This window comes from Tenrec ecaudatus, chromosome 4 (genome assembly GCF_050624435.1).
Source record: "Tenrec ecaudatus isolate mTenEca1 chromosome 4, mTenEca1.hap1, whole genome shotgun sequence".
In the NCBI taxonomy this organism is placed as follows: Eukaryota; Metazoa; Chordata; class Mammalia; order Afrosoricida; family Tenrecidae; genus Tenrec; species Tenrec ecaudatus.
In genome coordinates, this window is record NC_134533.1 from 42,629,009 (window position 1) to 42,646,881 (window position 17,873).

Here is a 17,873-nt window from a genome sequence, read left to right on the forward strand (position 1 = left end):
GATGGAGGGGAAATCATTCTGATCAAAGAGAACATGAAAGATCCAAGGCAGTAGGAAGCAACCAATGTTAAAGATTTCAAAGGAAACCAGTGAGAGGTGGAGAGAAGCATAATAAGTCAAGACGGGTGAGGAAGATAGGTCAGTATAGAAATTTGGAGATATTTATTTATGAGCAGAAAGGATATGCTAAGAGGTTTTAAGTTCCAAAGTTAAAAAGGTGGGTGGGGGGGATTTTGACCCAATTTCTATTTTTCAAAACCATTATTTTCAATGCAGTATGGGGTTGGACCAAGAGTCTGTATTGAGGAAAGTGTAGTAGAGATAAAGAAAAGAGATGGAGAGAAGGTGGTGACTCTGAGAGTTAGACACATTGACAAGACCCAGTGAGAGAGATGTTGGAGAAGGTTAGGGAACAATCTTAAGAACAAGTTACAGGATATATGATGGGACCACCTATTTCTAAGGGACTAGAAAACAGTGAACGGATCTAAGTTTATAAAAAAGGAAGGACAATCTCATCATGAGCACTCTACAGTCACTGCCATTGGTAGAGCCATCTGTTACATCTACAGTGGCCTTGTTCCAGTTCATTTGCTGGCTATGCTCACGTCTTCTCCTGAGCTTTACGCACACAAGTCCCTCCGCTAAGAATCCTTTACCATCACTCCTGCACGTCATCAGCCCCTCCTTTAGATGTCACTCAATGGTCACTCACTTCTGAGTGTGACCCAGGCCTTCTTTTTTCTGAGCCAATCAATATTTTTATTAGTTTTCATCCAATTAATTCCTTCCATATTACAGGGGCAGGCTTAGACTTGAATCTGTGATCATTTAATTCATACCATGGCCAAAGCCATTGTCATTGAGTCTAATCTGCCTCACAGCAACTCTGGAAGATGCAGTAGAACTGCTCCAGTGGCCTTTCAAAGCAGTTACCTTTGCAGAAGCACACGGCTACAACTTTGACCAATGAGGCAGCTATTGAGCTTAAAACACCAATCTTTTAGCCAGCAGTTGAGCACTTAGTGGTGGACATCTCCCCGTGCCTTCCAAGAGGGCAGAAATCATATTTGCTTTTGCTCTCTATTATATCCCCAGTACTTAACAGGGAGCCTGGTATTTTAAGTGTGTGTGTGTGTATGTGTGTGTGTGTGTGTGTGTGTGTGTGTGTGTGTGAAATAAATGTGTACATAACTATGATAGGCAAAATTTAAAAATCTGGCAGCTTAACACAAATTTGTTATTTTAAAGTTCTGTAGGTTAGAAGTCTTTCATGGGTCTCACTGACTAAAATCAAACTGCTGGTATGGCCTGCTCCTTTAAGAGGCTCTAGGGCAGCGGATATTAACCTGTGGTCATGACCTCTTTGTGGGCCAAACGACCCTTTCACAGGGGTCACCTGCTTCATAACAGGAGCAAAATTTATAGTTATGAAGTAGCAATAAAAAATAATTTATGTTGGGGGTCACCACAACATGAGGAACTGTATTAAAGGGTCATGGAATTAGGATAGTTGAGAACCACTGCTCTAGGGGGAAATCCACTCCTCTATCCTTTCCTACTTCTAAAAGCCACCTGCATTTCTCTGTGTCTTGTTTCTTTAATTGTGTTCTGCTAAGTTACTCTCCTTTTCTGTTTTCCATTTTCATATATAATGATTCATGATTGCATGTATTTACCTGTGTAGCCTTCCTACGTTAAAATCAGTTGATAAGCACTCTTAATTCCATCTGTAACCTTAATTGCCATGTTCATATTTAAGGTGTTCACAGGTTCTGGGGATTGGGATGTGTACAAATTGGGAGGGTGGACTTGTGAGCATTATTAGAAACTAATGATAATTAGAAACTAATATGATACTCTAGACAATTGTTTTACTTTCAGAAATTCAACACATATATTTATTGATTTTATTCAACTTAAATTATTGAGTAAAATGAATAATTATTTAGTGCATTGTTACAAAAATAAATTGGATTATTATTTTAATATCACATTCCTTCACTCTCATATTACAATGAAAGTGATGATAGAAGATGTAGCTAGTTTACACAGCTAGTTTGTGGCAAAGCTGCAGAGAAAACACCTATGTTGTAAGATAATAGTAGAAAAGTAATGAGTTAGGAAAACAGATGGTTGCATGTTGAGCTGCTAAACCTGAGGTCAGCAGTTAGAAACCATTAGCCACTCCATGGAAGAAAGATGAGTCTTTCCACTCCTGTAAAGAGTCACAGACTCAGAAACCCAGGGGTGGTTCTGCCCTGTCCTGTAGCATTCCCTGACTGGATGGCAGTGGGTTTAGTTAGGTCTTCTACATATGGTGAGCTCAAGGAAGAAGTTGCACAGGTTTTTCCTGCCTTTGCAGACAGAAAGGCTAGGAAGTAGCTACCCAATTATTTAAAAAATATAACACTAAATTAAAATATTTGATAACAGATTGGCTGGAAGAGGGGAAACATACTTTTTGACTAGGATTTGCCACATGGAATTAGTGACTGTCTTACTCTCTATTGTTTGAATTTTTAAAATTTTCTCCTATTATGTAAATAGCTTACTCTCTGAAGCAAAAATGACATGTGTTTATATTGTAAAGTGAAATAATCCTAAATCCCACAGTTAGCTATTATTTTAACAAATATTGGTGATTGCGTCTATCTCCTAATTTAGTAGACCATTGGTTCATGTGTGTGTATGTCTGAAGTATTTTTAAATGGATAAATAAAAAATCAGTGCAAATCATCAGCCAACTCAGAAAATGGAAAATAATTTTCAAAAATGTAGTGGCCATGATGTAGGCAATGGCCTTTGGGTGCAAAGGGTTCATAGAAGGAAGAAGTTTGGGGACATCCAATGTGTTGACCTTCAAAGTGAAGTAACCTGAAGGTCTTAGTATAATATTCTAGTCTGGGGTTTTCTGTTTCCTCCCGACCATTTTGTAACCCAACAAGGCTTAAAGAAATAATACACTTTTGCCATAATATAGGTATTTTTAAGCTCTGTTAATATTCGTGAAACCAACTCATGTTAACAGAAAGTGCTTTTCAAGTACAAATCATTATTAAAGAGACTGTGTACAAATTAGAGAAAAATGACTAATGCTAACATATTGTTCTGAGTTGTCTTCCCCCAAGCAAGGCAAAAAATATCAGTTAACTAGTCAGCCAGTCTTTATTTAGTGCCTAATCTGTTCTCAAAAGCACCCAGCCTAAGGAAGCATGAGAAGCAATGTCGCCCCATTTATTTGAACAACGAATTCTAATTACGTATTTATTCAGAACTCACTATAGGCCAGTAAGTTTAGCTGCAATAACTATAATTTTTATACCAGTGGTGGGAATTTCCATTCCTGTTTTAGAAATGAGGAACTGGGGAAACAAGGCAGACAGGTGGAGTCCAAATGAGGGTACAGCAGGACTTCCTTCCACTCCGGCATGTTCTCTCTTTAAAAGGCTCCAGTGCCCAGCATCTGCGAACTTTGTTTTCATTTCATCAGCGAACGTATTTGCTGTCTAGGGCAATGAAGAGCACATGATGGTAATGCTCAGAATGCCTGACTTCAAATCCCACTTTCCGCAGATGGAAGAGTTGTTTGATGCGGCTCGGGTTTTCTTTGTCTCTTCTGCTTTTCTCTCGGGGTTGTTGTGAACTCATACACAGCACTGAAAACAGGAGCTGGCCTCCAACTGATACTCTATGAATGCTAGTTATTGTCAGTGTGAATCGAAGCACCAGAAAGTCAAATGAGCAATGTTACTATTTAACAAAGACTATGTATTGAATAGGAACCCCGGTGGTGTAATTGTTAAATACTGGGCTGTGGAACCACAATGTAGGCAGTTCGAAACTACCAGCCGCTCCACGGGAGAAAGACTGGACTTCAGACTCCTGTAAATAGTTACAGTCTTAGAAACATGGTCAGCAACTCGAGAGCAACGAGTCTTAAATTTGATGATGTTTTTTTCTTTGCCACGTATTCTTTGAGCAGGAGCCCAAATGTGGAAGTCTAGCAATCCTTAAGTAAACCAATTGGTCTGCCTTCAAAGAGTTTTCAAATTTCCCTGAACTCATTAATAAGGGCAGCCTAGGACAAGTGAGCTTGTGTTTGATCTGAGGTTCAATCAAACCCATAAATTCATCCCAATCACATGCTACGCTTCTCCTTTATCTACAGCCTCCCACACATCAACTCACTGACATCAAGTCGGTTCGACCCATGGGGACCCTGTAAGGCAAGGTGGAACTGCCCTGTGAGTTTCTGAGACTGTAACATTTTATGGGGCTAGTACAATATCCCCCTCTTTTTTCTGAGCAGGGGCTGGTGGTTTGAACTGCTGACCTTGCAGTTAGCAGCCCAACTGTAACCAATACACCACCAGGGCTTCATCTGCACTCCTCTTATTCCTCCATTTCCCTCTTACTTAACCCTCCTCCGAAAATAGCTGATTTTCATTATTTGTCCACACCTTGCAGTCTATCAAAATTGTCACGTTGAAAATTACAAAGTGCCTTTGGTTCATACTCGGAGATTATCTGTCTCTCCCCAAACAATGCCCTCACATAGAGTAATAGTTCTGGGGTCACTGAGTTCTCCAAACGTGCATGGTTGTTTCAGTTGCTGTGCCTTTTCTGGTGCCGTCAATCTTGCTCAGTTACCTCTTGCCATATTTTAACTAATCCATCCAGAGACAGTTTAGCCAAAACTCTTGGGTGGACCCTTCTGTGATCTGTTCAAAGTAATCAATCCTTCACCACTCTTGGGGCCTCTTGTAGTTTATGCCTTCATCAATGCTGCTGTGACAAAACGACACAGCAACGAGTTTTGATTGATCACAAATGCCAAATTCTTGAAATGTAAAAACTATATTCTTCATACCTGACACTATCGTAACTATTCAGAACACTTAATTCCTGAACTTCAACATTAATACATAAAATTCCATTATATCTATATTCTATGCTATCAAATTATCAGTTGCTGTTGCACGTACTCCTTGGTAGAATTGTTGTTCCTGCATAAAAATCATAATAAATTAACAAATAACTGATAGCACGATTTCCATGTCTCTGTTTCACCTTTTTGAAGACTGTAACTGAAGTCTGCCAAGAAGTCTCTAACTTGGGGAAAACAATACTGGCTTAGACTTAAATGACTAAATTCTTAATTATAAATCTCTCTCAAGATTTCTTTTATTTCCTGAATTGTGTCATTGCAATGTTAGTACCAGGGAGATAATCACGAAGAAGCTGATTTATATCATATTTCCTACAATTTCTATCATTAGAGATTATTTTTTTCCTGTGCATAGAAACCAGAATTACAGGATGACATACAAATGCACAAATAGGTGGGCAAGTGTTAAAAAAGACTTCAGGCAGTCCTTTTTAAAAACCACAGGAAATTACCCTAAAAGGTAAGCAAGCATAAAGCAGCATGAGTGTTCCTCATATGAAATGAAAACATTTAGGATTTAGGAAATAATAAAATCCCTCTTTACAAACACAGGGAATCCAGGACAGATGAACCTCTCAGGACCAGTGGTGCGAGGGGCAATACCGGAAGGGTGAAGGGAAGGTGGGAGAGAAAGGGGGAACCGATTACAAGGATCTACATATAATCCCCTCCCTGGGGGATGGACAACAGAAAAGTGGGTGAAGGAAGATGTCCGACAGTCTAAGACATGACAAAATAATAACAATTTATAAATTATCATGGGTTCATGAGGGAGGGGGTGTTAGGAGGGAGGAAAAATAAGGAGCTGATACCAAGGGCTCAAGTAGAAAGCAAATGTTTTGAGAATGATGATGGCAACAAATGTGGTTGATACAATGGATGTATGTATGGAGTTGTACAAGCCCACAGTAAAATGATTTTTTTAAATCCCTTCTTACATTTTATTATTTTGCAAGCATCCTTTCTCTTTGTCCATAGTAGGAATATGATCTATAATCATTATTTAACTCCTTCATATCATTTCTTGGACAATAGGGGCAGCCGACTATGGGTTATGCCTCATTTAACCTGTACAGGTTAGGAACTCCACTTAAATCCACCACCCTTGAGTTGATTCTGAATCAACTTGGTCACAGTAGAACTACTCCTTTGGGTTTCTGAAATTAGAAATCTTTACAGGAACAGAAAGCCTTATCTTTTTCTCATGGACTGGGTTTGAACTACTGACCTAGGCAGTCAGCAATGCAAATTGTAACACATTACACTCCTGGGACTCCTTAGATTAAAAACTAGGGGGGAAATTTTTTTCCAATTTATTCTCCAATTCCTCAAGAACTCATAGTGACTTGGGAATAAAAACTATGGTCTACTCTTATAAAAAATGCCTGGTCCAAGACAAATCTTAGAGTAGGTCTTCTGGTAAATCAATGATGGCCTTCATTCTTGGTTCTTGTGAAGAAAGCAAAAGCATGTGGATTGAATGGTGTGCCCCAGAATACATATATTGAAGTTCTCAACTGTAGCACCTATGAACTTGAACTTGTTTGGAAGTAGGGCCTTTGAAGTTGTTTTAGCACAAGTTCAGCAAAGTAGGATGCATCCTAATTGAATCTTAAAATTGTTTTTATATAATTATAAAACAGGCCCAGAGACACACACAAAGAAAATATAGCTCCATAAAGATAGCTTGAGGCGCCCTCGTGGTATACTGGGTTAGTTGTGGGTTTGTTAACTGCAAGGCTAGAAGTTTGAAACTACCAACTGCTCCCCAGCAGAAAAATGAGGCTTTCTACTCCTGTAAAGATTTCCTGTCTCATAAATTCATAAAGACAATTCTGCTCCATCCTAGAGAGTCTCTAGGAGGCAGTCTGCCATATTGTGGTGGTTTTTGTGTTGTTTGATCCTGGAAGCGGTATTAATGCCAGCAGGTCACTCACAGTAAACAAGTTTCAGTAGAGCTTCCAGACAAAGAACAGACAAGAGAGAAGGCTGTCTACTTCAGAGGAATTAGCCACTGGAAACCTTGGGGACAGCTTTGAAGCACTGTCAGATCCGGAAGGCCTAATAAATGGAAGCAGACCATTGTCTGAGATAGTGCTAGAGGATGGGTCCCTGGGGTCAGAGGACACAAGAAATGTGTTCATTGCTTTTCTATCTATATATGAAATCTAGGGAGAGTAAATCTATAGGAACTTCTGGATTAATGATTCCTTAGGAGTATGACAGGGGAAGTTGGGGGAAGAGAGATGAGGAGCAAATAATGATTAGTACAAGAATGCAGAAAATGTTCTAAAATTGACTGTGCTGCTGATTGTACAATTCTGGATGTGATTGAAGTATCATATGATTTATATGCCAATAAAACAGTTGTGGAGGGAGAAAGAACCAATGGTACTGAAGAAAAAGCTCAAATCTTAATTCAATAAAACAATGAATTGATGGAATTAATGGAATGCCAATGGAAATGTTTCAACACGCTGGTGAAGCACTAGAAGCACTCACTCACCTGTGCCAGGAAAGTTGGAAGACAGCTACTTGGCCCACTATTTGTACCCATTCAAAGAAAGGGGAACCAAAACAATGCACAAATTACAGAACAATATCATTGATATAATATGCAATTAAAATATGATAAAGATCCTCCAAGGTAAAGCTCTTCCATCATCGCAACAGTACATTGACAGGGAGCTGCCAGAGGTTCATGCCTGATTCAGAGGAGTATGTGGGAACAGGGATATTATTGCTGACGTCACGTGGAACTTGTTTGAAAGCAGAGAATATGCCAAAATATGTTTACTTGTGTTTCATTGACTACGTCAAGGGAATACACTATGTGGACCATAAAAGAACAATGGATATCCTTGAGAATAATGGGAATCTCAGAACACTTCATTGTGCTCATGTGGAACCTGTACATGGATCAAGAACAAGGGAATCCTGCCTGGTTTAAAATCATAAGAGGCGCTCATCAGGGCTGTATCCTCCCACCGTACATAATAAACCTGTATGCTGAGCAAATCATCAGAGAAGCTGGATTATATGAAGAAGAAGGTGGCATCAGGATTGGAGGAGAGCTTATGAACCTGAGATGTGCAGATGACACCACCATGCTTCCTGACAGGGAGGACTTGGAGCCCTTAGTGATGAAGAGCAAGGATTGCAGCCTTCAGAGTGAATGACAACTCCATGTAGGAAGGACCCAAATCCCCCAAATGGACCAATAGGAAACACCACAGTAAATGGGCAAAAGATTGGATTTTTCTAGGATTGCATCTTGCTTGGGTCGACAATCAATATTCATAGAGGCAACTGTCAAGGTAACTGCTGCACAAGAACTTCTAAGTCTTTAAAGGAAAGATGTTCCTTTGAGGACTAAAGGGCACCTGACCTAAAACATGGTATTTTCAATCGCATTATATGTATGTGAAAGTTGGACTTTGGATAAACAAGACTGAAGAAAAATAGGTGTATATGAACCATGATGTTGGCGGAAAGATTGAGGGTACCATGGACTGCCAAAAGAACAAATGGATCTTCCTTAGAAGTATAGCCAGATGCATCTTGGAGGCAAAGATGGTGAGACTGTCTCAAGTACTCTGCCCCTGGTGAAGTGGAGGAGCAACAAGGAAGAGGGAAGCCCTGGACAAGATAGGTTGCACAGTTGTGACGACAATAGGCTCGCACATAAGAATGCTTTTGAGGATGGCACCGGAATGGACACTTTTCCCTTCTGGTGAATGTGGGGTCGCCATGAGTCAGAATCAACTTGAGGGCACCTAACAACATAGATCTTTAGGGGAGCAGACAGTCACATCTTTCTCCACAAGAGGGGCTGGTGGATTTTACCCAATAAACTTGTGGTTAGCAATGCAACCACTGCTCAGACAGTGCTTACTTGACAGTACCAACAGGGCTACTTGGAAATGGAAGAGAGGTGGAATTCTCCCATAAGGAGAGGCCAAAGCCAAAATGCAACCCAGCCCCCTGCTCTGACTGCTAGGTTTAATCTGCTGACCAATGTTTCACCAACAGAGGCCACACTATTTAAACAAGTAGAAGTTAGGAAAAGATTCTAATTGGAGGAAATAACTACTCCAATCATTACCACTTAAATAATTACAGAAAATAGGATTTTCAGTTATATGAAGCATCAGTACAATGCTTAGAAAAGGAAATTCTGGTGACTTCTCTGGCATAACTTTCTTAGAGACAGTTGGACAAGGACAGAGAAAGACTCCTCTATGCTTGCAGAAGATAGCAAATTTCTGCTTGCTTACAATGTGCTGAAGTGTCTGACAACAGTACCTACACCATTTAAACAGTGACACCAAACCCCACCATCTAGGCTCTGATCCACTCTCACAACTTTGAGCTAGACTGGGCATCTAAAACCACCTGCCTAAACTTACAGCCCTCAGGTCGGAGCAAATTGGCCACTTATTATCCACCGTATTGAAATAAGAAAAGACTTCTTCTATTAACACCAGTTTTCTCTAAAGTGACCTACACAGCTGAAATGATTTTCCCTTGAGAGCAACTGAGCCCCTGATCATTTAAGAGTGCCTTAAGGTTACCTTGTGAGTTTGATCCTACGGTCAAGCATACAAGCAGTCTTGCTTCTCTTAACTTTGCCATAACACTGGTGTCCAAGAAGCCTGCATCGCAGCTAGCTACACAATGTCAAAGTACTGTGCAAAGTGAGGGTTCAGTCACCTAACTGATGACCTTGGATGGTCTTCAGTCTACGTTAGTGTGATTGATACAGCTATCAAAACCATGGTCAGCTTACCTACAGATTCCCAAGTCTCTTTCTAGCTTAGTCATATTTTTACATGGACACATTAGGAACAAAAACAAAACAAATAACAAATGTCATTAGAAAAACGATGGGCCTCATGAAGCCTCTATGACCTCATCTGAAAATAGGCAAGCTGAGGCTTGAGGCTATGTAACTTGGTCCATTTATACTGCTTGGTTATTTGAAGAAGGAGACCCGAGAGTTCATGCAGCTTTGAGGAAGGACAGCCAGCACTCAACCCGGATCTCTAGGGGACCAAGCAAAAGGAGAGACTCTCTCATATAAACCACTAGGGATAAGAAAGCAATATGAGAGAGAAAACCAAGCTCCAGGGGTAATTAGATTCTCTCACAAACTCCTTTAATCTGAAGGGAAATTTTTATTATAAACTCTGATATTTTAAGACCACTAGGAGGAATTGTCCAATTCAAAGACTTCCTTCAAGTTTACCAAACAAAGTTTTTAACTAAGAAAACATAATCTTAATGAAATTTTCAGAGCCTTACCTACGGAGCAATATTCAAATTCAGATATTTTTAAAATTTAAATAATTATAGTGTGGTTCGTACAACTCTTATCATAATCTATATATACATCCATTGCATCATGCACATTTGTATATTTGTTGCCCCCATCATTCTCAAAACATTGGCTTTCTACTTGGGCTCTTGGAATCAGTTCCTCATTTTCCCCTCCCTCCCCACTCCACCCTCCCCTCATGAACCCTTGATAATTTATAAATTATTATTTCATCATTTCTTACACTGCCCGACATCTCCCTTCACCTATTTTACTGTTGTCCATCCCCCATCGGGGGGGGTTATATGTAGATCATTGTAATCGGTTCCCCCTTTCTACCCCACCTTCCCTCCACCCTCCGGTATCAGTATCGCCACTCTCTCCACTGGTCCTGAGGGGGTCATCTGTCCTGGATTCCCTGTGTTTCCAGTTCCTATGTACACTTCAATTAGGAAGGAGCCTGTGAGACTGTCAAGTAAGTGTTGGAATGCTGACTGCAAGTTCAGGTGCGCTTTGGAAACCCTTTAAAGGGATGCTAAGTCAGAATCCTCTTCAAGGCAGTGGTTTTTGCTTGGTATATGGATTTCAGTTAGAAGTTCTAGTCTTGACTTGAACCAAACCTTGGATTAGAAATATCATTTCAAAGGATCTTCAGGGGTTCTAGGAAGCCCCAAGCCAAAGGATTTCAAACACGTTCTCTGTGTCCCTCGAATCCGGGAGAAGGGAAGCCTAGAGTATGTGAATCCATTCTGACTTTCTGATTCTTCAGCCAGAATGTGCTATTTCTTGTGTATTGGATATTGGACTCACATTACATTCTTGTTTCAACACAAGTACTGTTGGCGGGGCTGGGGGTGGGGTTGTCTGCCACCACTGCTCGAGGCAGAATAAATTAAAGAGAAGGCTGAAATGGAAGCAGGGTCTACTGCACCTTAACTGCACCAGGACTTGGGAACAAAGGCAGCAGGAAAGAGGGAAGGAAGCCGTCAACATTACCCTCACTGCACATGAGCAGCCACGGGCAGCAGCTCTGAACGATCCTGTTCTTTGCTAAATGCGGTCGGTAAACCAGCTGGGCTTGTCATGTCCAATTAATCGCAGCACTTTAAGAAAGTGTTATCATTTCCTTGTCGCACTCATTTCTCTACCTTCTATTATCTTTTCAAAATCGTATTACAAAATATTATGAGCTTCCTGTATCAGACACTTTGGGTCTTAGTCACTCAATTATTAAAATTGTATGATTTTTTAAATTGCTATTATGTGTGGGCTGTCTTTACCAAAGCGACGAAGCAATTGAGTTAACCCAAATGGAGCGATGATTGCAGGATCCGAGCATGGAAAATTATAGTGTCGGGGGAAAAAACAGCTATTTCAAATCAGCGCCAATAAAATCGTGTGAAACTCAACATGACACCATTATGTTAGACCGAGCAGAGCAAATGCACCCAACGTATTACCATGCTGGGTAATATGAAAACAGAGCCACTTAGAGCTGTTACTTCAATACCAAGTTACTGTTCCATAGCAAACAAGGTTCTCTGGTAATGCGACCTCCTCCATGTTCCACAACCATTGCATTTCTGACCTGCCATCTACCACGTCACCAATCACCTCGCTGTCTCTGTGCAGCTGTCGTCTGAGTCGCTAAGTTCCAGGGATCTGGGTCCTTGGTCACTCCCAAATGACCACAACAGCACTGAGCGGACTGTACAAATGCGTCCACAAGGGAAGTTGCTCTGTGTCAGCTCAGTGAGCTCACGTGGCTAATGATGAGGCTAACCTGGAAAGGAGGCGGAGTCCACAGTTGCCCTCCCAGGCTGGTATTTTCAGAGATGCTAAGCAAGAACCCTATGACCTGCCTACTTTGTTTCCCACAGTTGCTGTAAAACAAACATCAGAAGTGGGTAGCCTCCAAGAAGAGACCTTTTTTTTCCCTCATATTCTGACGGCTACAGAGTCTTGACCAAGTGGAGACACCTCAGAGTCTTGGCCAAGTGGAGACTTTCCTTGTCAGTAACTGAGGCTGTTCCCTGGTTCCTTGGCACTCCTAGTTTATAGTCAGTCCTCATAGTTCTCTGTCTTCCCCCTCCTGAGTGTCTCTGTGTTGAATCTGCTTCTTAAAACTCCGAGGTCGTGAGACTTAGAACCACACTATTCAGGAGTCACCATGGGTCCGTTTGCAGGACCACAGGAGCTGGTGTGTTGCTAGAAGTGTGACACATGTATTTCATCGACCTCCTATAGTTGACAAGTTCCAGCAGTGCTTCCAGATTAAGAAATAATAAGAAAAAAACCCTGGTGATCTAATTTGAAAAGAAATTAACTAGTGAAAACCTTATAAATGACATCCGAACATGGTCTGATTTAGTTCCAGAAAATAAGCCCCTCCATTTGGAAGACCCTAAGGCTATGATTATGGAAAATACAGCTCTTCAGAGTAGAACCAACCATACCGGTGCGACAGAGTGGAGCTCGGAAATGGATAAGAGCCAGGGTGATGTGTGCCTGTGAAGACTAATGTAGGCCTTATCGAGCCCATAAGACTTTCAATCACGTCATACGTCTATGGAAATTAGACCACGAATAAGGACTATCACAGAAGAATTGGTAGATTTGAACTAGGTTGTGGTGAAAATGTTGAAAGTACTGTGGATTGTCAAAAGAACAAACAGGCCTATCTTGGAAGAAGTACAACCAGAATGTTCCTTAGATGTGAACAGATGAGACTTCATCTCATATGCTTTATCCGCGGAGACCAGTCCTTGGAAAAGGACGTCCTGCTTAGTAAAGTAGAAGGTCAATGAACAAGAAGATGACCCGCAACAAGATGAATTGATAGAGTGACAGGAACAATGGACAGGCTGAAATGGAACAATTGTGAGGACGGTGTGGGACCAGTGTTTCCTTCTGTTGCACATGAGGTCACTATGAGCTGGAACCAACTGGATGGAACCTATAACAGCAACCAAAGCCTTGGGGGGTCATTAGTTGCTGGTGTGCACTGACTCAGATGAGACTAGCCACAACTGTCCATGAAAAATCAAAAAGTGAAATGTAAAAAACACGAATCAAGGAAATTTAGAAGCTGTCAAAAATGAAATGGAATGCTTGAAGATAAAGTACGACTACTGCTCAGCTATGGTCTTAATGTAACAACGAAATTAATCCAGTAAAGAAAACTCTATTGTGCCACACAATTGCAGGCATGGGGATTAGGACCCTAATCCATGTTTTGAAGGCTACAATTAAATGCATGACACTCATTCTACAGGTAGTGCACTGATCATTTGAGGCCCCTGGTATCTTTGTTCTTCGAATATGGACTCATTGAACACAAACCTGTAAATTCAGCATAGTGCCAACCTCTGGAGTGAATCGTGTTGCTTGTCACAGAAGATATTATAGGAAGAGTGCATCGTGTGTAAAAAGGGAAGGGATGTTAAAAGAGCGAGGACAGCGAGAGTGGCGAGAACTGTGGGCAACCCGAGTGAGTGTGTGTGTGTGTGTGTGTGTGTGTGTGTGTGTCCATCCAGAGGCAGCACGGTCAGTGTCAAGGGACCTTCAGGACAAGTGCAGGGGTAGCCCTGGCAGTTGTGCTTTGTTTGCTTTTTAAGGCATAAAAATCCCAGAATTTTATTGTGATATAAGACTGCTTTAAATCATCAGTTCTTTTGGTATGTGTGTGTGCTTTCCTAGCAAAACCTATTTGCTCCTGTAACCGTTTCCTTTGCTGCTCTAACAAATTACTATAAATCCAGTAGCTCAGAACAACACATATTTATTATCTTAAAGTTTGAGCGTTACTGAGCTAAAGCAAAGGTATCAGCAATGCCACATTATTCTGGATGCTCTGTAGGATAGCCACATTCTTATTTTTACCAGTTTATAGGGGCCATCTGCATTCATAGTTCATTGTCTCTTCCTTCCTCTCCAAAGCCAGTTCTGACTTTGACACTCTTGCTTGCCTTTTTAAAGGATTTTTAGGATGACTTTGGGACCACTTGGATAATCCAAGGTTACTGTCCAGTCTGAGAATTGCAAATCGCTTCTGTAAAATCCCTTTGCCATGTAAAATAACTTTCACAGGGTTCAAGGATTTAAACATGGACCACTTTGACCTACTAGACTAACCATTTTGCAAGCATTGGTCTAAAAATATTAAAGAGTGCATTTAATATTGAACTTGTTCTATGTCCTGTATTGCATAAATGTATTTTAATATCAAAAATCACATCTCTATTTTTGTCCCCAATATTGTTAACAATACATCTTACATGCACTTAAAATATGATGATGCTCTTGAAGCAAGGTCTTACATTAAGCTAAATGAGGGCCGACTCTTCTCCCTAGACTTCAGTTTTTACCACTGTGACTTTTCCACACTGAATGGCTGGACCACCAGGCCATGTCTATTTGTCTCTCTACTAAGCAAATCTGACCTCGAAATTGTATTTTCATTTTCTTTTGTTCTGAAGTTATTCATTCTCATATTGAAAGCGTTGTAATCGTAAACATCTTGTGAAAGATTATAATGTTTGATTCTGTAAACATTCATCAACAACAATTTGAGCCCTGGATGAAAACCCAAGGTGAGTGTCTAGGCCCAAGTGCATGCTGTAAGGATGGAGGAAAGGCAGACCCTAAAAGCTGCTCAGAGACAAATACTTCCTTCACCATACTGAATAAGGAGGACCCAGGTTTTGATACAAGTTGTCACAATCAAGCATTCCAACAATATACTCCAGTGCATTGATATGCTTTCACCACCTGATCAGAATCCTGCTCCAACTTCTCTTTTCACAGCACTATCTTCTTTTATCTTTGGAAAAGAGGAAAATGTCACAGATCACCACCTGCCAAGTGAGCCCTAGTGGCATAGTGGGTGACAAGTTGAGCTTAATAATGTTTGAAACCTCCAGCTGCGCTGAGGGAGAGAGAGAAAGCGTTCTACTCCCCCAAAGAATTACAATCTTGGAATCCCACCGGGCAAGTTCCACTCTATCCTTTAGGGTCATCTATGTGATCCTGTAGTCACTAAGAGCCCGTGAGTTTGTTTTTACAGGCATCTGTCAATTTGTCATGCTATAGTGGTGCTATAGCATGATGCTGTAGACCAGCGGTTCTCAACCTTCCTAATGCCGTGACCCTTTCATACAGTTCCTCATGTTGTGGTGACCCCCAACCATAAAATTATTTTCATTGGTACTTCATCACTGTAACTTTCCTACTGTTATGAATTGGGTGAACCCTGTGAAGGGATCGTTCGACCCCCAAAGGGGTCACGACCCACAGGTTGAGAACCTCTGCTGTAGACTAAACCATATATATTTGAAATGCCAGCAGGGTAATCTGTGGTGTTCGGATTTCAATGGATCTTTCAGACTAGGCCAGACTAGAATGACTGGCAATCTACTTCTAAAACTTAACCCCCCAAACCCACTGTCGAGGAGTTGATTCTGACACAAACCTACACAGGTTTTTCAAGGCTGTCGATCTTGAAGGGAGCAGCTGATGGGTTTGAAATGTTTACTTTGTAGGCAGTAGTCCAGTACTTCCCCGATGGTGCCAACAGGGCTCTTCACCAAAAGCAGCGGGACAAACCAGCTGTCGCTGCATAGATGCTGACTCATGGCGCGTATACAGGACACAGTAGAATGGTCACTTTGGGCTTCAGAGGCTATAAATCTTTACAGGAGCAGAATGCCTTAGTGTGCATTTGAATTCATAACCCATACAGCACCATGTGGTGGCTAAATGTATGGTTTCTGGCAAGCATGGGTCCTATTTCTGACACTGTATCTATTTTTAAAAGTGTGATTCTGAGAGCAGTGCTCTCAGAAAGATTCTAATAAAAGATCGATCAAATCCCATTTCCACACAGTAGGAGATTCTTCAAATCATTTTATTGCATCTGAATCTTTGTGCACTAAGGATTTATAAAAACAAACTGACCATGGATTGGTTTGTTGCACTCCCCTTGTCATCTACAGCTTTGTGATTTGAAATAATTTATCTTTCCAATTATAATGGCTCTATCTAGCTCTCCTTCGGTGTTCCCGGATGTAACGCTGTGAGTGGGCTGTTGATTTTCCTTTTAGTACTTGCAAACTCATTGCATGGTCAAGATGATCATTTCATGGTGACTGATAAAATAAGCAGAGCAGGTCACCTCACCCACACCACTGCTGGTGTGAGCTTTCTGAGATATGGATCCTATTTTAGACACCAGACAATGCCCGCTCTCACTTTTAACACAATTTGAAGTTTGTACGTGCCAGGTACCAATTTTAAATTTAAAATAAATGTTCTTAAGAGACTCTTCATTGGGCCATTTTACTTTCAGGATGCACAGGAAATGTTTGTCTTGCCAATTTGAGATAAATGCAATTGACCTTTGAAACATAGAACCTGAATGATTTAGAGACAGAGAAAGGAACCGGTCAGACTAATTCTATTAGGATGAATAACAATGGCGACTTTCCTATAAGACCATCAGCTAATGAAAGCAGAATGTTCTTTCTAATGGTTATTAAAAGACAGACAATATAGTGACATGAAGATGGAAGAATTAGTCGCAGGAGTCCAGTTACCATATCCCAGAGTGAGGCCAGGAGCGGCGCATGGCATTGCTAGGCAACGCCGGGCACTTAAACAAGTTTTCACTGGCTCAGTGTGATGTCGTAGGTAGGATGCAAGATTTGAGAAAAGCAAAGGGAAAAAGGATTCAATTATTTATTTTAATAAGGTTGGGAAAAAGGGAACAAAGGCAGATATATTAATAAATCATAGCTAAATTACAGGGTTAGGAAATGTGTAATATAATAAATCTAGAAAATCTTAAAAATTCATTTCACCAAAATAAAGATATTTTTAAAATTAGATTGATACTATCAGACAGGTATTATGCATTATATATATCATGTTAAGAATAATAAAAATGTATCATTTTTCAGATGAGGCATGGAAGTTCAGAGAGGTGAATTGATATGCTCAGTATCAAAACCCAAACGCACTGATATCACGTCACCTCCAACACATTGCAGCTTTACATATGACCTTTCTGAAATGGGAAAGATTTACAGGAGCACACAGTTTCATTTCTCTCTGCATGGAAAGGCTAATGGGTTTGAACTACTGACCCTGCAGTTCGTACAGCACCACTAGGCCTCCTTACGCTCAGCTCCGGAAAGGTAAATGGAAGAAACTAGGATTTGAATACAATTCTGTATGATTCCAAAGTCCATTCTATTTCCAGTATTATATGCTGGGTTTGCTTTATTTAAGAGTAACACTTCTTGGTGTTAACAAACACAGGGACTAAGGGAACAACATGGGACCCAAAATGGTAGTGAGGGGGGAGTGGCAGGCCTGGTGGGGAATGATCAAGGGTAAGGTTGCATAGAGAAGAGGTATAGCTGTAGCCCAGGTGGGGACAGAGCATGGTAGTAGGGCAGGAGGAAAGTCAAGGGAGATGGAGGAAGGAGCTGGGAGTCAAGGGGCATTTATTGAGGTCTAGACAAAGACATGTACATGCAAATATATATATGAGGATGGGGAAATAGATCTATATGTCTATTTTATAGGTTTACTATTAAGGTGGCG